The sequence below is a fragment of the Aquarana catesbeiana genome, linkage group LG01 (assembly GCF_042186555.1).
Source record: "Aquarana catesbeiana isolate 2022-GZ linkage group LG01, ASM4218655v1, whole genome shotgun sequence".
In the NCBI taxonomy this organism is placed as follows: domain Eukaryota; kingdom Metazoa; phylum Chordata; class Amphibia; order Anura; family Ranidae; genus Aquarana; species Aquarana catesbeiana.
The window spans coordinates 55449199-55472647 of record NC_133324.1 but is presented as its reverse complement, the minus strand read 5'-3'; positions in this window follow the sequence as shown (position 1 = coordinate 55472647).

Here is a 23449-nt window from a genome sequence, read left to right as displayed (position 1 = left end):
CCGAAACTGTGATAGGCAGTGAAGAGTGAAATCAAAAATTTACGGCCTTAGAAAGCCTGAAGGCGGTGCTTGGTTTTCGGGGTCCCGTACGCGGCTAGGCTCCCAAAAAGTCTCACACATGTGGTATCCCTGTACTCAGGAGAAGCAACAGAATGTATTTTGGGGTGTAATTTCACATATTCCCATGGCATGTTTGAGCAATATATCATTTAGTGACAACTTTGCGCAAAAAAAAATAAAAAAAATAAAAAATTGTCTCTTTCCCGCAACTTGTGTCACAATATAAAATATTCCATGGACTCGACATGCCTCTCAGCAAATAGCTTGGGGTGTCTACTCTCCAAAATGGGGTCATTTGGGGGGGTTTTGAACTGTCCTGGCATTTTATGCACAACATCTAGAAGCTTATGTCACACATAACCCACTCTTCTAACCATTTGAAGACAAAGCCCTCTCTGACACTTTTTGATTACATAAAAAAATAAATTTTTTTTGCAAGAAAATTACTTTGAACCCCCAAACATTATATATTTTTTTAAAGCAAATGCCCTACAGATTAAAATGGTGGGTGTTTCATTTTTTTTTTTCACACAGTATTTGCGCAGCGATTTTTCAAACGCATTTTTTGGGGAAAAAACACACTTTTTTACATTTTAATGCACTATATTGCCCAAATGTTTGATGAAATAAAAAAGATGATCTTAGGCCGAGTACATGGATACCAAACATGACATGCTTTAAAATTGCGCACAAACGTGCAGTGGCGACAAACTAAATACATTTTTAAAAGCCTTTAAAAGCCTTTACAGGTTACCACTTTAGATTTACAGAGGAGGTCTACTGCTAAAATTACTGCCCTCGATCTGACGTTCGCGGTGATACCTCACATGTATGGTGCAATTGCTGTTTACATTTGACGCCAGACCGACGCTTGCGTTCGCCTTAGCGCGAGAGCAGGGGGGACAGGGGTGCTTTTTTTTTTTTTTTTTTTTTTTTTTTTCTTTATTATTATTATTTTTTTATCTTATTTTTAAACTGTTCCTTTCATTTTTTTTTTTTTAAATCATTTTTATTGTTATCTCAGGGAATGTAAATATCCCCTATCATAGCAATAGGTAGTGACAGGTACTCTTTTTTGCAAAAATTGGGGTCTATTAGACCCTAGATTTCTCCTCTGCCCTCAAAGCATCTGACCACACCAAGATCGGTGTGATAAAATGCTTTCCCAATTTCCCAATGGCGCTGTTTACATCCGGCGAAATCTAAGTCATAAAATGCTCGTAGCTTCCGGTTTCTTAGGCCATAGAGATGTTTGGAGCCACTCTGGTCTCTGATCAGCTCTATGGTCAGCTGGCTGAATCACCGGCTGCATTCTCAGGTTCCCTGTTGAGACAGGAGAGCCAGAGAAAAACACGGAAGACGGTGGGGGGGGGCATTCCCTCCCACTGCTTGTAAAAGCAGTCTAGAGGCTAATTAGCTGCTAGGATTGCTTTTACATGAAAGCCGATCGCTGGCTGAAAAGAATGATACCAAGATGATACCTATACCTGCAGGCATCATTCTGGTATAACCACTCAAAGTCGTGAATGGCGTACCTGAAGACAAAAAAATGGTTAACAATAAAGCACAGTAAACGGTAAGGTATAAAAAATTGCATACCTGAAAAGCAAACATGATAAAACATAATAACAATAAAACATTGCAGAATAGAATACAGTAAAAAAGAGCAGAACAACAGAGAGAGAGAGAATAGAGAGAGAGAACAATAAAACGACAACTATTTTTTTTTATTTTATATTTTTGTATGTGTTTTTTTTATTTTTTTACACTTTTTTTTGTAACTAACTTTTATAACGGTAACCGGTTCCAGGTTCGGGTCTCTCAAAATGCGATGGCATCTTGGGAGACCCTGTGAAAGTGTGCCTAGTCTGTGCAATGCTGTACCCTACGCTAATACTCAACTAGTGAATGGTAGCGTTCAAAACATTCACCAATGCAAAGACCAGGATTGTCAGGACAGGAGGGACAATAATAGAGGGTGTCACGCCTATATCCGTGCTTGCTGCAGACACAACATCTTTTTTGGGGGGGTTCGTTGGGTAGGGGTACTCGGGAGGACATAAAGAAAATGCCTCTCATGCAGCCGACTGCATTTGGTTGGGGATGTGAATGGGGGAAGTACGGGCGCTGCAGAAGCGGTGGGTTCCCAATTAGGATTGGCGAATGCAGCAGGAAGGGCATTATGGGCACGACGGGCCTGTGTTTGTCTTCTTGGTGGCAGCGGGACACTACTTGTGCTTGCCACCTCACCAGCTTGAACTGCACTTATGGGACTCGCCACGTCACCAAGTGTTACTGCAGTGCTGGTTTGACTACGACCGGGGTGTACTAGGCCGCTGGTGCTTGCCAGTTCACCAAAACGCTACCAAAAAAACTGTTAGCGATCGCAGGGATCAGGCCTGACTCTGCGAACGCTGCAGTTATGCGTTTAGTGTTTTGTAAGTGACAGTGATCGATCGATACTGCACTTGGGTGGGCTGGGTCGGGCGGAGGGGCAAAACGCAGGTGCTAGCAGGTATCTGGGCTGATCCCGCTAACACTGCGTTTTTGGGAACCCTAAACTGCTGGGGACGCTAGTATAGATCTGATCGGATCAGATATTGATCCGTTCAGATACTATACCACTAAGGGAGGTGTACGCTGCGTGCGTGGGTGTTAGCGGTACTGGCGCTAACCTGACGCTGCCTGGGGCTGGTGCTTGCCAGTTCACCAAAACGCTACCAAGAAAACTGTTAGCGATCGCAGGGATCAGGCCTGACTCTGTGAACGCTGCAGTTATGCGTTTAGTGTTTTGTAAGTGACAGTGATCGATCGATACTGCACTTGGGTGGGCTGGGCCGGGCAGAGGGGAAAAACGCAGGTGCTAGCGGGTATCTGGGCTGATCCCGCTAACACTGCGTTTTTGGGAACCCTAAACTGCTGGGGACACTAGTATAGATCTGATCGGATCAGATATTGATCCGTTCTGATGCTATACCACTAAGGGAGGCGTATGCTGCGTGCATGGGTGTTAGCGGTACTGGCGCTAATCTGACGCTGCCTGGGGCGACGCATATCACCGCCGGGCGATCGGGGGGCTAAACCTTTATTCGGTAATAAACGGCGGGTGCCCTGACACTATAAAAAATAAACGAACTAACCAGCGTCACCCGTAACGGTTATACGGTGATCAGTGGTGAAAGGGTTAACTAGGGGGCAATCAAGGGGTTAAAACATGTATTAGATAGTATATGGGGGTCCCTGTCACTATAAAACGCTGACGGCGAACCTAAATATTTACCTCCCTAACTAGCGTCACCAGCGACACTAATACAGCAATCAGAAAAATGATCGCTTAGTGACACTGGTGACAGGGGGTGATCAAGGGGTTAAAACTTTATTAGGGGGGGTTAGGGGGGTATCCTAGACCTAAAGGGGGGTAATACTCACTGCCCTACCACTTCTAACTGTCACAAACTGACACCATGCAGTAATCAGAAAAAAAAAAATACTGCTTGCTGTCAGTTTGTGACGGGGGGGGGGGGTGATTGGGGGGGGGATCGGGGGGCGATCGGGGGTGTAAAGTATGCCTGGCATGTTCTACTGTGTGTGTTTGTGTGTTGTGCACTTACATGTCTTCTCTCCTCGGCGCTGGAACGGAAACTGCCGAGCCGAGGAGAGATGACATCACATCCTCTGCCTGTGTGAAACTACACACAGGCAGGGGAGGATTCCGATTGGCTGGGAGCGATCGCGAGGGGGGGGCCACGATCGGATGGTCTCCCCCTCGCCTCCCAACGCTCCCAGTCAAATGCCGACCGCCGCTGGCACCGCGGGAGGCAGATCACGTACGGGTACGTGATTCTGCCTGCCCGTGCCATTCTGTCGCCGTATATGTGCGTTAGGCGGTCGGCAAGTGGTTAAAACTACTTTAGAGCAGACTTCTAATTTTTTACATTCTTCACATACATACCATTAGGGAAGAGCCGAACACCCTCCGGGTTCGGTTCGCAGCAGAACATGCGAACAGGCAAAACATTTCTTCAAACACGCGAACACTATTAAAGTCCATGGGAGACAAACATGAAAAAAAAAATTTGCTAATTTTAAAGGCTTATATGCAAGTTATTGCCATGAAAAGTGTTTGGGGACCCGGGTCTTGCCCCAGGGGACATGTATCAATGAAAAAAAAAGTTTTAAAAACGACAGTTTTTTCAGGAGAAGTGATTTTAATAATGCTTAAAGTGAAACAATAAAAATTAAATATTCCTTTAAATATCGTACCTGGGGGGTGTCCTTAGTATGCCTGTAAAGTAGTGAATATTTCCCATGTTTATAACAGTGCCACAGCAAAATGATATTTCTAAAGGAAAAAATGGCATTTAAAACTGCACACGGCTGTAATGTATTGTCGGATATACAGTCTGCCCTATATACTCTGCAGAAAGTTGGGCCTTAGGTGTTGGTGGTACCAGAACACTGTAAGCCCTCACAGTTACACTTGGTGTAGACCTTGTAACACCAACGAGTCACATGACATTGGGAAGGGAAAATGCCTAATTGGGCCCAATTTGGACACTTTCACTTAGGGGTGTACTCACTTTTGTTGCCAGCGGTTTAGACATTAATAGCTGTTCATTGAGTTATGTCAAGGGGACAGCAAATTTACACTGTTATACAAGCTGTACACTCACTACTTTACATTGTAGCAAAGTGTCATTTCTTCAGTGTTGTCACATGAAAAGATAGAATAAAATATTTACAAAAATGTGAGGGGTGTACTCACTTTTGTGAGATACTGTATGTATATATATATATATATATATATATATATATACATATATATATATATACTAGACTGAGTGTGTGTGTGTATATATATATATATATATATATATATATATATATCAAATACACTGCCACTAACTGAATAACCTGCCTGCTTAGTCTAAATCAGGCTATCTCTCTGTCTATGCCAACAACACTACACATGACTGCTGTGTAAGCAGCCTTATATAGTGTGGGGCATGAACTTAGTCCCCCTGAGCCATGATTGGCCAAAGGCACCCTGACTTTGGCAATTTATGGCTCTCCTAGCAGAGGGCGCTGTGATTGGCCAAAGCATGCAGGTCAGGTGCATGCTTTGGCCAATAATCATACAGTAATGCTCTACGATCTCGCAGTGCATTATGGGGCGTTCCGCGGCGCTCTAATTTGCCGCAAACGCCCCAAAATGTTTGCACTTCGGCGAACACCCGATGTTCGAGTTGAACTTATGTTCGACCCGAACATTAAGCTCATCCCTACATACCATAAGTCTAGCAGTCTTCTGGCTAGTTACGTGATGTCCTGGGGTCTTCTTCCTCTTCTCCCTGCAGCGATGTTGAGTATTCTCTCATACTGCAGAGAGTAGGGATGAGCTGAACTGCCCTGGGTTTAATTTTGAGCAGGGTTCGGAGAACATCAAAGAAGTTTAGATGACAAATCTAAACCCCACCGAAGTCAGTGGGAGCCGATATCGTCAAATTTAAAATGTCCATTTTCTGGGCTATCAGGCAAAGAGTTGTGAAAAAATAGCATGGGTAGTGAGCACTGCCCTGGGGAACATGTTTCAATGCAAATATATATATAAAAAAAATGTCATTCGGCCAAAAGCAGTGTTCTTTTTTTTTTTTTAATGCTGAAAGTGAAACATTGAAAATGTCCAGTTCCTTTAAATGACATGCCTAGGAGGTGTTCTTATCCTGCCCTTTGAATGGGAAGTGCAGCAGCAAAAGAAACACGTTTTAAAATTGTCAGCAAATTAAACTTCATTGCCAGTTTCTTGTGTAAACAAAACAAAAAAAACCCAGCACACAGACCCTTTAATGGGGATGTATTTTGAAGGACCTTAATTGATTTTTTGTGGGTACCCCATGCAAAAAAACAAAAAAAAAATGCGTGACGTTCCCCTAAAAATCCATACCATTTCCTTTATCTAAGCATGCATCCAAGCTGGCCCGGAAAGATTGGGGGGATAAACATGGGCCTCCCCTTGCACAATTCCCAGGCCACTTACTCTCAACATGGGGGGGTTAGATGGTGAAGACAATGAGGTCCATAGTGTTGAGAAAAAGGGCCTCTTCCCCACAACCCTAGCCAGTGGCTGTGGGGGTCTTTGGGCAGTGGGCTTATCAGAATCTGGAAGCACCTTTTAACCACTTAAGGATCGGTAGGATTTGCCCCCTTAAAGACCAGGCCATTTTTTGTGATACGGCACTGCATCGCTTTAACTGACAATTGCGCGGTCGTGCGACGTTGTACCCAAACAAAATTGATGTCCTTTTTTTTCTGCAAATAGAGTTTTCTTTTGTTGGAATTTGATCACCTCTGCAGTTTTTATTTTTTGCGCTATAAATAAAAAAATAGCGACAATTAAAAAATAAAAAACAATATTTTTTACTTTTTGCTATAATAAATATGCAAAAATAAACAACAAAAAAAATTTCCTCCCCCTTTTTTGGTAAAAAAAAATCGCAATAAGCGTATATTGCTTGGTTTGCGTAAAAGTTATTGCGTCTACAAAATAGGGGATAGATTTATGGTATGTATGACATGCATCACTGTTGAACTTAGGAATGTGTCTTTGCAAAGTTAAACTAAATGAAATCCTTTCTTATTTTTGCTTGGGAATAGAGTGTAGAGGGATTAGAAGTCTTGTCAGTTTTTGGGGATGTCTTCACCCTTAATAGGGTGAAGACACCTCCCAAATTTTGCCAGTTTCTCCTTCAAATGTATTCACTTCCTGTCACATAGCCAAACAGGAAGTGAGGGTAAAACCCTACCAGTGTATGTCCTTGGGGACACACAGGTCATTCTAAATAGTTTCCCCATTAGGTAAATTGCACTCTAGCATTTTGCTCTGTACACCCCATATTGGGTATCTTGGACTTTGGGGTTTATTTACTAAAGGCAAACTCACTTTACACTACAAGTGCACTTGGAAGTGCAGTTGCTGGAGATCTGAGGGGGACATGCAAGGAAAATAAAAAATCAGCATCTTTGCTTCTACATGATTGGATGATAAAATCACCAGTGCTTCCCCTCAGATTTACAGCGAGTACACTTGTATTGCAGAGTGGATTTGCCTTTAATAAACCCCAAAATACCTAATAATAGTGCTAGAGTGCAATTTGCATAATGGGGACACTAGTTAGATTGGCCTGTGTGTCCCCAAGGAAAGAGATTGTTAGGGTTTTACCCTCACTTCCTGTTTGGCTGTGACAGGAAGTGAAGCCAATTTTCAGAAAAGTGACACAAAGCCCAACCTAAAAAAGACAAGCAGGGGTTCTAACACTCACTTGGTTTCCCTTTAATGCCCACAATTAGAATAGGATTGTCTTGAGCTCAATTTTAGCTCAGTGCTCTAAATCAGTGCTTCTTAACCCTGTCCTCAAGTACCCCCAACAAGCCATGTTTGCAGGTTTTCCTTCATCTTGCACAGGTGCTTTAAATCACAGTCAATGGCTTGGTATTTTGGACAGCTATTTTACCTAAGATAAATTCCCAAAACATGTCCTGTCGGGGGTACTTGAGGGCTGAGGCTGAGAACCACTGCGCTAAAATGGAAAATGTAATACTTACCACTCTGTAATGTTCCTTTCCTGGTGACTATCCATGGCAGCATACGCACAATCCATGCATATGCTACCATAAAGGCACCAGGAAAGTAACTTTTAGACAAATCACACTTTTTTTGTTTTGCCATGCCAATCAGCGTAGTTAAGCTGCAGCTGGGAAATCTGTTGCATGAAAATTAACAAAACACATAAAACATAAACATTTGCTACAAATTTTATTGGTCAACAAAACAGGACTTGGAAAAGAGCAAGGAAAGCAAAATACACATGTATGTTAATTTGAGACACTAACAGAATATGGTTTTGAGGTCTAAACATTTTGCAGAGGAAATTAACAGGAGTGCGCTCACAACATCTTGAGGAAGATTTTGCAAAATAATGCAGCACAGACAATTAAATCAAAGTGAAACAACCTACAAACGACACACATTGACAACATCCAAAATATTTCAGGGGAAAATACCCACCCACCCAAAAAAATACAATAAACCAAAGTAAAAAAAACTTTGTTTTTATTTTACACATACACACACACACACATCTAAGTCCCTGAGTATGCCCAGACCAACCCAAATGCAGCTAGCACAAAATAAGCCACCCCCCTGTCCAAAATTAAGCACATCATCCAGCATGCTACAAAATTACAGATGGGACAAACACCCCCCGGTCAAGGGGGGGCAAACAAAGAGCCTAACATGGGCAAAAGTTATACAACGAATACCATTGCAGTCTATGGGAACTGACTTGTTAATTTTGCTAGTCCCCACTTGGCTGGCTTATCTTCTAGTTATTGGCCTTAAAATGGGCATGGGGGCCCAGGGCCCACCCTAAGGGACATATCAATGTCACCAATTTGGACAACCCCTTTGTGGTTGGTATTGTGTCCAACATGCCCCAAAGGCAGCCACCTATGTTGAGTGCATGTGGCCTTGTATGGTTCAGGAGGGGGTTGGGCGATTGCTCTTCTCGCCCCTTTTCTAGTTGGCCCTGTTGTATGCTCTGAAAAAAGATGTGGTTTGGATTGGTGAAGGCAGCTCACAGCCTTTGGAGAATGGAGTGGAGTGTGGAGTTCCCCTTTAAAAGCAAAAGCTAGCCCATGGAAATAAATCCAAGGGGTTAGAGGAGAGACAAGAGCATTGGAGAATGGAGTGTGGAGTTCCCCTTTAAAAGCAAAAGCTAGCCCAAGGAAATCATATGCATTAGATGGGGAAGGTAAATGCCCTTTTAGGAGGAGCTAGAGGAGCGAGTCTTTTTACATAATTTTAATAAGGTGCATGTCACAGGTTGGCAACGTAACATGCTAACATGACCTGTGTGCAAATCTCCTTAAAAAAATACATACAGTTGAACCAGCGTAAAAAAAAAAAAAATGTCAAGTTTAGAGGTGCGCCCGTTCAACCCACGCAATTGCATTTGCGTTGCTTAACATTTACTAAGATTTTGGCCACGCAGTGAACAAATGCATTTGAACGAGCGCAAGAGCCGCTTGCACATGCGCACTGCTTACATTGATCTCACGCAGTTCTAAACGTACTTGCAGGCACAGCAGGCTTTCTTTGAAAAAGTTACTTTCTCATTCTATTTTGGGCATATTTGTTACTTGGGCAGTTGTTACTAAACTTCCTCACATCACCCCATAATATTGGCACCTCCATCTTCTGTTGATATTGAACTGAAGATGCTGTGCGCCATGTCCATAGTGGCACACAGATTGCATTCTACCGTGCGCCGAAATCACTATAGTAAATGGGGGATTCGCACTCTGTTCCCGGCACACCGTTATGTAAGTGTGAAAATGTGCGTTGCACCTCGCCGTGCGCCTCTACTGATGGCGCACAGCTTTCGTGAACCAGCCCTACAGAGTGCAAGCAGAGTTCTAATCCTAGAGATGTGGTGCAAGGAACAACACTGGCATCTATATCATACTACAGTGCCTTGAAAAAGTATTCATACCTCATGAAATTTTCCACATTTTGTCATGTTACAACCAAAAACGTGAATGTATTTTATTGGGATTTAATGTGATAGACCAACACAAAGTGGCACATAATTGTGAAGTGGAAGGAAAATGATAAATGGTTTTCAATTTTTTTTTACAAATAAATATATGAAAAGTGTGGCGTGCATTTGTATTCAGCTCCCTTTTAATCTGATACCCCTAACTAAAATCTAGTGGAACCAATTGCCTTCAGAAGTCACCTAATTAGTAAACAGAGTTCTCCTGTGTGTAATTTAATTTCAGTATAAATACAGCAATTCTTTAAAGCCCTCAGAGGTTTGTTAGAGAACCTTAGTGAACAAATAGCATTATGACGACCAAGGAACACACCAGACAGGTCAGGGATAAAGTTGTAGAGAAGTTTAATTCAGGGTTAGGTAACAAAATATCCCAAGCTTTGAACATCTCATGGAGCACTGTTCAATCCATCATCGTAACATGGAAAGAGTATGGCACAACTGCAAACCTACCAAGACATGGCCGTCCACCTAAACTGACAGGCCCGGCAAGGAGAGCATTAATCAGAGAAGCAGCCAAGAGGCCCATGGTAACTCTGAAGGAGCTGCAGAGATCTACAGCTCAGTTGGAAGAATCTGTCCACAGGACAACTATTAGTCGTACACTCCACAAGAAGAAAGCCTTTGTTGAAAAGAAAGCCAAAAGAAGTCCCCTTTGCAGTTTGCGAGAAGCCATGTGGGGAACACAGCAAAGACGTGGAAGAAGGTGCTCTGGTCAGATGAGACCAAAATTGAGCTTTTTGGCCTAAAAGCAAAACACAAAGTGTGGCAGAAAATTAACACTGCACATCACCCTGAACACACCATCCCCACCGTGAAACATGGTGGTGGCAGCATTATGTTGTGGGGATGCTTTTCTTTAGCAGGGAAAGGGAAGCTGGTCAGAGTTGATGGGAAGAAGGATGGTGCCAAATACAGGGCAATCTTAGTAGAAAACCTATTAGAGTCTGCAAAAGAATCGAGACTGGGGCGGAAGTTCACCTTCCAGCAGGACAACGACCCTAAACATACAGCCAAAGCTACAATGGAATGGTTTAAATCAAAGCATATTCATGTGTTAGAATGGCCCAGTCAAAGTCCAGACCTAAATCCAATTGAGAATTTGTGGCAAGACTTGAAAATTGCTGTTCACAGACGCTGTCCACCAAATCTGACAGAGCTTGAGATATTTTGCAAAGAAGAATGGGCAAAAATTTAACCCTCTAGATGTGCAAAGCTGGTAGAGACATCCCCAAAAAGACTTGCAGCTGTAATTACAGTGAAAAGGTGGTTCTACAAAGTATTGACTCAGGGGGGTTGAATACAAATGCACGCAACACTTTTCACATATTTATATGTAACAAATTTTTAAAACCATTTAAAATTTTCCTTACACTGCACAATGATGTGCCACTTTTTTGGTCTATCACATAAAATCCCAATAAAATACATTTACATTTTTGGTTGTAACATGACAAAACTTGGAAAATTTCAAGGGGTATGAATACTTTTTCAAGGCAGATAGAGTTTTACCTGGGAAGGTTAGTGGTAATTGTGTTTCCTGGTTCTTTCTTGGCAGGCTTTTTTTGGTCCGACGCATTAGTTCTATGTGTTATGGACCCAAGGGGAGCAGGGTCACTGCTATTGGCTGTCCTTTGCTCTTTTTCATGGTACCGTTGCTGGAGTCCATCCTGCCTGCTGAGGTATGTCGAGAGCAGAGTGCCTGCTAGTAAACATCTGGCATCGAGAGCCTTCTACAATATAGAGGGATTGCTGGGACCTGCAGTCCACCGTGAAATGCCAATAGTGGACACTACCATCATGGACTCAGTTATGGACTATATTCTGTGCAGGTATGCTGGGGCAGCCATAAGCCTAAGTTATGGATTAGTTTAGGAAAAGACTGTTGCATTTGACTGTCGTGCCAAATTATTTAAGTAAAGCTTTTGAAACTTTACCTTTGACTGGTCTGAAGTTACTCAAAGGGTGTAACAGTGGCGGCTGGTGCTCAAAATTTTTGGGGGGTGCAAACAAACTGAAAAAAAAAAACATCAATTGAGGCCATTGTGCCCATCATATGCAGCCACTTGTGTCCATCAAATGCAGCCTCTTGTGCCCATCATATGCAGCCATTTGTGCCCCATCAAATGCTGCCACTTGTGATCCATCAAATGCAGCCACTTATGCCCCATCAAATGCAGCCACTTGTGCCCATCATATGCAGCCACTGGTGCCCATCATATGCAGCCACTGGTGCCCATCATATGCAGCCACTTGTGCTCATCATATGCAGCCACTTGTGCCCATCAATTGCAGCCACGTATGCCCATCATATGCAGCCACTTGTGCCCATCATATGCAGCTGCTTGCATTCATCAAATGCAGCCACTTGTGCTCATCAAATGCAGCCACTTGTGCCCATCATATGCCGCCACTTGTGCCCCATCAAATGCTGCCACCCTTGCCCATCAAATGCAGCCACTTGTGCTGATCATATGCCACCACTTGTGCCCCATCAAATGCCGCCACTTGTGCCCCATCAAATTCCGCCACTTTTGCCCATTAAATGCAGCCACTTGTGCACCATCATATGCAGCCACTTGTGCCCATCAAATGCAACCAATTGTGCCCATTAAATGCAGCCACTTGTGCCGATCATATGCCGCCACTTGTGCCCATCAAATGCCATCACTTGTGCCCCATCAAATGGCGCCATTTTTGTCCATCAAATGCAGCCACTTGTGCCCCATCATATGCAGCAACGTGTGCCCATCAAATGCCACCACTTGTGCCCATCAAATGCAGCCACTTTTGCCTATCAAATACCACTTGTGCCCATCCTATGCCACCACTGTGACACCCGCCCATCCGCTGTTTGGCTGGCACTTACCCCATCTTAGTCGCGGGTCAGGCAGCGGGTGACGGTGGCGAGCTGTGGGACGTCTCCTGTGTCCTCCATGCTTCCCCCTCCTCTGTTGTTCCATTCTGCTAGGCGTCTAATTGGAGCGCCTGTGCCTTCAGCTAATCGGGTAACGGCACCTCCTGATTGCCTGAGATGTGGTTCAGTTTTAGAAAAACAAATATTCTTTCACTTTTCTATCACATCTTGGTGGACTGCGAGCGCAATGCTCTGCGATCACAGTCCACCTTTTTTGAAGCCTATAAGAGCCTATGGTTTTAATCAGGTGCTTCATAAAAACACCCCCGCCACTGGAATTTAGGCGCCCAGTGTCCGAAAAGAGGCCGGACGCCTGAATAAGGGGTGGCAGCAGCGGTCATGGATAGATTCATGCAATGCATGAATCTATCAATTCAACATAGAGGGGGCAGTGTGACAGACGGGGAGGCGCCAATGCACCCTTAATGGACGGGCCGCCCCTGGGGTGTAATGCATACATAGTCTACAGTTCGGGTCAGCTAAACACATTGGGGTATGAAGACAGCAGTATAAGAGTTAATACAGCATGAAGATATAAGTAAACCTTTTCGGGAAGCGGAGTTGGACTCCACCTTTTCCCCCTCACAGAGGAGTACTGCTCTCAAGACAATTTATAAGGCAACCCATTGTGTCCACTACTGGGAGTTAACTCAAAAAATTTCCCTGCGTTGATATTTTACGCCATTACAGCTAGTCCAGATCTCTTCTGCACAATTCCAGCTTTGTTGGCGAGCCTGTGGACAAACTGGGAATCTCCTTCATGTTTCTGGTCATGTAGGTGTATTGTGAGCTTCTGGACAAAAGTATTTCACATAATCTCTGAGATTACGGGTATAATTATACCTCCCTCCACGCACCTGGCAATCCTGAATCTATGTGCCCGACTCTATGCACGGTAGTAACATATCTACTTATCGCTGCCAAGCACTAGAAAGCTCAAGATGCCCATAACCTCGTGTTTATCAACTCCAGTCCTCAAGGTGCCCCAACAGGTCATGTTTTCAGGAGTTCCCTCAGAAACGGCTGTGGTAATTACTAAGGCAGTGACACATACTGCATCTTAATTGTTGTAAATCGTATCTCAATATAAGACTTGGCAAATGGTGATATCGACTGCTGTGCTACTTTACATGCTCCTTTTTCTTGTTCTATTGTTGCTGCAATTAAATGTGTACCCGTCAAAGGTGCATTATTTGTTTCTTAAACTTCGATAAAGAACTAAAGTTAAAAAACAGGTACGGAAGAGGAAGAGTTAAGTGAGAGCATTCATGCAGTCTGGACAAGCTAATCAAGAATGTAGATCTAGAATTGGTGATCATTGAAGAGTTAACTAATGCTGCGTACACACGACCGGGCTTTCCGGCAGAAAAGGTCAGACGGAACCATTCCGCCGGACATTCCGATTGTGTGTAAGCTTCATCTGACTTTTTCTTTCGAAAATTCTGCCGGACCTAGAAATAGAACATGTTTCAAATATTTCCGACGTACTCAATTCCTATCGGGAAAACCGTTTGTCTGTATGCTATTCCGACAGGCCAAAAACGACGCAAGGGCAGCTATTGGCTACTGGATATTGAACTTCCTTTTTCTAGTCCCGTCGTACGTCACCGCGTTCTAAGCGATCGGACTTTGGTGTGATCGTGTGTAGGCAAGTCCGTTTCAGCGGAACTCCATTGGAACACCGTCGGAAAGACCGTCAGATTCTATTCTGACGGAAAGTCCGGTCGTGTGTACGCGGCATTAGACCCTTCACTTGTCAATAATTTTCATTATTCTGTCTTGATGGTTGATAATTTGTAAATGAGGTATAAAATTGCATTTTATTACTTGTTACAATAACCTTACAATGTCCTAATCTCGCCAACCAAGAGCCCTGTACGGTATGTTAAGACAGATAGGAATAGGCCCTGCTTGATAAATCTAGTTCTAACAGGTAATGGTTATTGCTCCCTCTCTGTTTATGGTTTTCTAAAAGCTGTAGAGAGGAAATGGCAGTTTATCATGGCACAGAACTCAGAGTAAGGTCAAATACCTGGAATATTCTGCTATAACTCAGAAAATACACCAGGCAATACCATCTTCAGATAATTCACTTTTCCTGACAAAAGCTGTAATGAGGAGCAAGAACAGGATAAATTCGTCTCCTTCTGACATGTGGGGCAGGCAATGACCCACTTCTGATATTTTGACGTGTTTTCTTTCCGTTGTTTTTCTAACTTTATTTTTCAGACTATTTGACACTCAATTACATTTTTTAAGAATGTTTGCCAGCATTGTTTTATTTAAAGTCCAACTCAACCTTCAGTTTAAATCAGCTTAATACATTTCAGGTGCATCAAAACAAAAGGTGTGCAAGATCTTATGCCCTGTACACACGATCGGACTTTCCGAGAACAAAACCGTGGATTTTTGTTCGAAGGATGTTGGCTCCAACTTGTCTTGCATACACACGGTCACACAAATGTTGGCCAACAATTACGAACATGGGAACGTGGTGACGTAGAAGATGTACGACGAGCCGAGAAAAAGGAAGTTCAATAGCCAGTGCGGCTCCTTCTGCTTGATTCCGAGCATGCGTGAACTTTTGTGCGCGGACTTGTGTGCACACGATCAGACTTTCCGACAACAAAGTTTTGTTGGCGGAAAGTTTGAGAACCTGCTATCAAACATTTGTTGGCGGAAATTCCGACAGCAAATGTTCGATGGAGCATACACATGGTCGGACTTTCCGACAACAAGCTCACACCGAACATTTCTCATCAGAAAATCTGACCACGTGTACGCGGCATAACAGTTTAATTTCTGGCAGCATGCTGCAGAGAAGGACCCATGCTCTCTATGTGAAAATAGTGAAAATAGTGGTCTCTCTACAGAGGTCCAACACAACCCCTGCTGAGTCAGAGCTAGTGCTCTCCAACCAGAAGGGAACATGAGCTTTGCTGATTGGAGAGCTCTGTCTGGCTCAGTCAAAGTGTCATGCTTATCTGTATTGATGATCTTTGGTTCTGGCTTGAGTTTGGTCTAAACCTAAGTTTGTCTGAACCTAGAAGGACCAGATGACCTGTACTGTGACCAAAAAAGATAACTTGAGGGCAAAGGACTAACCTTTACTAGGGATAAACTTGCCTTCGTTCTGGACCCAGACAGCTGTCATTGCTGCATTAGGTTAATATTATTGACCTAATATGGCCATGTGGCAATATTATGTTATTGATGTCATGAGCATGCCCATCCCTTTGTATATGTTTACCTGAGGGGTGAGGAATCTCCTACCTGCAGCTCAATGACCTGGCAATGACAGCTAACCTCCTGGTTCTGACTGAACCCAAGTCCGTCCCTAATTCTCTGCAACATGATGGCAGGGGATAGGGTGTACTCAGAATGTGGCTGCCGTCTAAAAGAAAGGAACTATAAAACGTTGCACGCTTTTTGTTTCAATGCAAAGCCCAACTAAAAGTTCAGTTGGGCTTTAAAAGGGGTCTTTCATGTAGAAAAACCACTCCTGGTCTAATTGGTTACACTTTTCATTGGACCAAACATGAATCCTCTTTATATCCAGCTCATGTGCCTTTACTGTCCCCTCTATCAAATGACCCACTCCACTCCTCAGTCTTCCTCTCCTTGCAATCTTTGTAACCAAATAAAGAGAGGAGACTCATGTTTTTAATGAATGGTTAACTTAACTCGCCGTCTGCCTTTTTCCCAGCCCTTCTTACCTCATTGGATGAGAGCTGTAGAGTAAAAGGTAGTCTTTTCAAGCTTCGCTTAGGTCTTTGCATAATGTAATATCCACATAATGGTTACCATACCTAAAGTGACATCACTTGGCTCAGACCGATACGTCATTGATCACTTGACTTCTCCATGACTTACCATGCTGCTGCATTACCTTTAGTCATGGTCAACTATGGGGACTCCTACATGAAAAGGAGTGAGATAATATGGCGCTCTCTGGATACAACAATAATGAAACATTGGGGGGGGGGAGGGGGGAAGGGAAAACAATCAGGTATCTAATGGGGATGGTTGGGCCATGTAAAGATACAGACTAAAATCATAAAACAATGTAACAGTGGTTTACGGACAGTGTTAACCACGGTATAGTAAGCAGTGACAAAACACTATTGTTAAAGACGATGTAAAAACAATATAAAACCAGGTGTAGAAATTAATATAAGGAATAAAAGGAAAACTGTCCACAGAGGGCTGCCAGTTCAGAGTGAGAATGCACAAGAACAGGAACGGAGAAACAAAAAAGAACAGCACCCTCTAAGTGCAGTATACAGGCTGGTTTAATCAATAAAAGGGTTAAAAACACTCACAAAAGTGAAGGTACAATAGGCATGAATTGTCATCCGCTTCCGATGGCCGGGTGAGAGTGGGGGAGGTCCGGTGAGATGTGGCGGTGGCTGTGTCTCCTGGATCTGTTCCTATGCCGGTCACACTGCTGGTTCACTGTGCTGTCCGGTGGATAGGGGAGGAGATCAATGGTTGACACTGCTCGCTGTGGCGGACGTCACTTCCGGGTCGGGTCGGCGGGAGGTGCTCGCGTTCGGGACATGCGTGTCCCTTCCTCAGGCTTGAAACCTTTTTAGGTTTAAATAATCATCTTGGCTTTAATGCCTGTGGTGGACATGTACAGGCATCTGCGCTTCTATACACAGAAACATGTGCATGCTTCTGAGCATGTGCACAAATGCAAAGGCTCACCCAATGTTTTTTAGAGTCTCCTTGCTAGGACAAATACAGAGAAATCTCTTTCTCTCTATCAGCATGCACCTTCCACTTTAACACCTCATCTTGGGCTGTTTTCCCTCCCCCAGTCTGAGCTCTGCAAAAGACTGGTGCCAATTCAAATTCATGTACTTACACTGCTTGCTTGTATTGAAAAGTTACATTAACGATCGATTAATTAATACAAAGCTGCATTATTTTGTGTCTTTTATATCTGCCTGAATTTCAGTTTTACCACTTTAGCAAATTACCAGTGGACAGAATTTATGGATACTTGCTCATTACTAATGTTTGCTATTTATGTTAAATAATACCCTTGCAGTGGGGCCCCCCAGCCCTGCTAGGGTTTAATGCTCATTAAGTCTAGAGGTAGAGGAATAAACTGTAATCACACACAGAAAACTCCGCAAGGGAAAGAGTGGGAAATGGGGAAGGGACTTTGTGATATCCACAAAAATATTGGACATTAATGCCAATAAAAGTCAAATGTTTATTGAAGTAGACAATAAAATGACCCCAAGATAAACACTCTGGGGGAAAAATAGAAAAGCATCATGTTTGTTAATGAACTACAAAGCGAGAAGTGATGATCCTGATTGCATAAATCCAGGCTCCCGACGCGTTTTGACCTAACACGTCTTCCTCAGGGGGATGGCGGTAGTTAGAACATCAGAAGGATCTCTAAAAAACATACATAGGTAAGTACACACCTTATTCTTCTCTCTGGCAAACTTCCACCATGTTGTGTAATTGGTTCCATGAATTCCCTTCTCTTCGGTGCTTCAGCTGTTGGTCGCACTCTGATGTCATCTTGCACATGTAGGATCAATAATCCTGCATTGTGAATGAAGATGGCCTGCCCACAACTGGGTGCAAGGAGAAAGAGAAAATGTAAGTATTACAGTTCAGTTTTTGCTAGAAAACTACTTGGAAGCCCCAAACATATATATATATATATATATATATATATATATATATAATTTTAAGCAGAGGCTGTAGAGAAGAAAATGGTGAGTGTTGCATATCTTTATGTCACATGGTATTTGCGCAGCAGTTTTTCCAAACACATATTTTTTTTTTTTCCTAGAAAACTACTTAGAAACGCCAAACATATATATATATATATATATATATATATATATATATATATATATATCAGTTTTTTAAATGCATATTTTTTGGAAAAAATACTCTTTAATGAATTTAATGCACAAAAAAAAACCCAATAAAAAAAACCAATTGTTTGGTAAAATGTAAAAGATGATTCCTACTTATGATCTTTCGCTGAGTAAATAAATATCAAACATGTCATGCTTTAAAATTGCTTCTGCCCGTGAAACGGCGCCAAACTACGGTGCCTAAAAATCTCCACACAATCCTTTACAGGTTACCAGTTTACAGATACACAGGAGGCCTTGTGCTGAAATTATTGCTCTCGCTCTGATGTTCACAGAAAAACCTCACATGTGTGATGCAATGGCCATTTACATATGCGTTCAGGACCTACATGCGTGTTCGCAGGTGCCCTTTAAAAAAAAAAAAAAAAAAAAATATTTATTTATTTATTTTGGCATTAATTACCATTTCTTATGGCAGCAGCTAGCGGTATTTTTTTGTACTGTGCCGATTCTGCGTCTGATAAAAGTGGTCCCGGCGGCAAATTCGACATGGGATCACTTTTAGAGACGGCGGGACAGGTGCATCCAAACCCCCCACCTCTTCCTGGTCATCTCTGTTAGCCCAGAGCCGATCCGATCCAGGAAGCCGAGTGAAGGCAAGATAGCCCCGACTCGGCTCTATGCTCATGGAGGAACAGAGTGACGTCCGACCTCACTTCCGCCTTTTAGCCTTAAAGGGATGATTTTCTTTTTCTCTTAAAGCAAAAATGCTTTTTTTTTTTTTTTTTTTTTTTTTTGCTTTTAAGGGTAAATGAGAGATCTGGGGTCTTTTTGACCCCAGACCTCCCAATAAAGAGGACCTGTAATGCTTATGTCTATTACAAGGGATGTTTACATTCCTTGTAATAGAAATAAAAGTGTTAAAAAAAAACACTAAAGAGACAGTGTAAGAATAAGAAGTAAAATAAACAAGCATAAAAAAATGTAAATCACCCCGTCCCTCCTTGCTCGCGCGCAGAAGCCAACGCATACGTAAGTCGCGTCCACATATGTAAACGGTGTTCAAACCACACACGTGAGGTATCACCACGATCGTTAGAGTGAGAGCAATAATTCTAGCGCAAGACCTCCTTTGTAACTCTAAACAGGTAACCTGCAACATTTTTTTAAAATGTCGCCTATGGAGATTTTTAAGTTCTCTAGGGTCTCTGCTAAAAAAAAAATATTTATATAAAATGTTTGGGGGTTCTAAGTAATTTTCTAGCAAAAAAATTGTAATTCAAACTTGTAAACAAAACGTTCCAGAAAAGGCCTGGTCTTCAAGTGGTTAAGTAAATTTTTTTTTTTTTTTTAACACTGTACCTTTACTTTCTTTTTTTTTTTTTTGGATCAAGTTTATTGCTATCGGATGAACAACACCCCTTTTCCGCTGCCTGAGAAAGTAATCCAGCGGCTCTTTAGTCACCAGGATTACTTTTACTTTGCAAGGAATCGCTGGCAGAAGAAAATGATATCTTGATCAGTGCTACAGCTGCAGCAATCACCAAGATATCACCCTTCCCATCTGAGGATGTTTACAGGTACGGTGGAAGGGAAGTGGTTAACAAACTTAATATGGAATAGGCAGCAGAGAGAGAGCTACTTTTAGCAGACACCATTTTTTGTAATGGATATTAGTGTGCCCTACTTGTCACACCATCACCTCTCTATCCAATACACATATTGTGTGTTTTTCACGCTCTGTTCCCAGGAGAGAACACATAGGAGCATTCTTAGGTACAGTATAAAATAACTGCATAAATAATGTATCTATTTCAAGAGATAATCTGTAGCATCTAATCATATTCATATAAAACGTGTTAAACACTGCTTGCTATTCCGGCCATCATTTCCGCGGCAAAAACTGGTTATTCTTACAGCCCACGGCGCAAATTCTTGTAAATATTTAGTAGGGGCACGGGAAGAGTTTTGTAAACATTGGAGATGATATCGGTTTTGCATACGCCTGGTAAACAAATACATTATACATTCGGCAATTTGTTTCCAGAATGCCCTTGTAATACATATTTTGAGAAGGTGATATTACACAGACCACGCTTCCATTTTTAATGAATTTAAAGCATGGTAAAGGCAAAATTAAAAAGAAAAAAAAAAAACAAAAAAACTAATACTTCATACATGAAAAACTAACACATTTCCCCCATGGTTTACTCCTTTTAAAACACTGGAAGTACAAAAAAATAAGACTATGAAATCCTTTTCTCTGTGTTCATTATAGGGCACGGTGGAAAGCCTAAATTTCTGCCGTTTGGGTTATAGCTTCACCTTCAGGAGTAATGCCCCGTACACACGATCGGAAATTCCCCCAGAAAAAGTCCGGTTTGAGCTTTTGGTCGGAAATTCCGACCATGTGTAGGCTCCATCGGACTTTTGCTGGCGGAATTTCCGCCAGCAAAAGATTGAGAGCAGGTCCTCTATTTTTCCATCGGAAAAAGTTCCTATCGGAAATTCTGTTTGTCTATATTCAATTCTGACGTGCAAAAAAACACGCATGCTCAGAATCATAGCTTTGTATGGAACTTCCCTTTTCTAATGCCATCGTACGTGTTGTACGTCCATAGCGAATCCCAAGTAGCAGCTTAATCTTCATTTTGGGATAGTGGGAGGAGCCATGGAAATGATTGCTTTATGCCTCCTGACCAATTGTGTAACAAGAACTCCTGGTTTACAGCACAGGTGATGTTATATAGCCATTTGTGCCATTCTGCACGCAACTGTAAAGATGAGAACCCAAGTATTGTATTATAGGTGTCTTTTGAAAGCCCAGCTGAGGTCTGAGGTCATGGTGGGTTGTCTCTTCATTCTGTAACAGTCTCTAAGCCTTAAGCTGGTTGAGCACATATACTGAAGATTTCAGATGTCAGAATATCCAACCAGTGCCTGCTACTATTCGGATGCAGGCAGTGTTCAACCAACAATTTTGAAGGCTCATTCACCAAAAATTGATTGAACAACTGACTTTTGTGGAATGAGGTGGAACCAGCAGGGCCATATACTGTTTGAATTTCCCCATCAGAATTCATGGCCAGTTTTAGATAGGTGTTGTCACTCAAAGCTCTACTCTATTTTTTTTTTTTTCATATTGGATTGTGACCTCTTATGCAACGTACACATGGGGCGGATTTTCCGACCGGACTGGTCCGACTGACTTTCTGACAGACTTTTGACAGACTTCCGTCGGTCTTTTTTTACGAACGGACTTGCCTACACACAACCGGACTACAGACTATGTCCGCGGGTCTTCCCGATGGAGTTACCACACACTTTCCGAATGAACGGACTTGCCCAAACACAAGTTAATCTCGACGCTTTTCTCAGCGAGATTTACACCTTGCGAGCCCCGTCGCGGGGATTACCAGGCCCAGAGGTCTGGTATGGATTTTAAGGGGAACCCCCTACGCCGAAAAAATGGTGTGGGGTCCCCCAAAATCCATACCAGACCCCTATCCGATCACGCAGCCCGGCCGGTCAGGAAAGGCGGTGGGGACGAGTGAGGCCCCCCTCCTGAACCGTACCAGGCTGCATTCCCTTAACATGGGGGGATGGGAGATTTGGGAGATGGGGGCACCCTGTAGCCCCTCCACCCCAAAGCACACAGCATTACAGTGGGAGAGAGCGTCGTCGGAAGAAGACCACCAGAGCTGTCTAATAAATTACTTTAAAAACCTGTGTAGTGTGTTTTTTTATTGACACTTTTTTCCTAAGGAATGGGTAGGGGTACGATGTACCCCATACTCATTCACAAAGGGTGGGGGGCCGGGATCTGGGGGCCCCTTATTAAAGGGGCCTCCCAGGTTCCGATAAGTCCCCCGCCCGCAGACCCTGACAACCAACGGCCAGGGTTGTCAGGAAGAGGCCCTTGTCCTCATCAACATGGGGACAAGGTGCTTTGGGGTGTTGGGGCTGCAGGGCGCCCTCCTCCCCCAAAGCACCCACCCCCTCATGTTGAGGGCATGCGGCCTGGTATGGTTCAGGAAGGGGGCCCTCGCTCGTCCCCACCGCCTTTCCTGACCGGCCGGGCTGCGTACTCGGATAAGGGTCTGGTATGGATTTTGGGGTGACCTCATGCCGTTTTTTCGGCGTAGGGGGTTCCCCTTAAAATCCATACCAGACCTAGGGGACATCGTCACCTCCACCTTGCGCTTGCCGCAATAGGAAAATTTGTTTTTCCTATTGCAGTGAGCGCGAGATGTGGTAGCCTGCCCTTGCGCCATATCTGGTCCTTTGGACCAGCATACAGACGAACGGGCTTTCTGTTAGGAACTGAGTCCAGCGGAGTTACGACGTAAAGATTTGAAGCAGGTTTCAAATCTAAAGTCCGTCGGATTTCCGACCGAAACGGTCCGTCGGAAGTCTGATACAGCCCACACACGGTCGGATTGTCCGCCGGATTCGGTCCGTCGGACCAGTCCGGTCGGAAAGTCCGCCTGTGTTTACACGGAATTATACAATGCTGCACATATGACCCGTGACGATAAAACTAACAATTGGTGGCCTTCATATCTGCTCAATGGAGAACCTTTGTATTTTAAATGCTTTTAAAACCTCCTATAAATGTACAATATAAATAGGGAATTGGATGTTGATGGGCTCTCTCTGCAGTGCGGCTCATTTTCTAGATATCTTGTGTGTGAGGTAATTGGAGAGCTAATTGACATTTCAAGGCTGAGCAAATGGAAGGGGCTATTGAATTACAAGCTGATTAACACCTTCACTGGAAACGCGAAAAAAAACGAGAATTGAATATAATTTTTCTCCTTAAGGGAATAGGAAATGATAAGAAATGCCACCCAAGTACTGTATATCTTATTAGGGGTGTCAAGAAAAAACAAATATACAACACGTTCCACTGTAAACATTGTACCTCTGCTACTGATAGTTTAAAAAGAGATAATTGAAATATGGAGCCTGTTATTTTTTTTTAAATGAGCCACAAATTACATTTT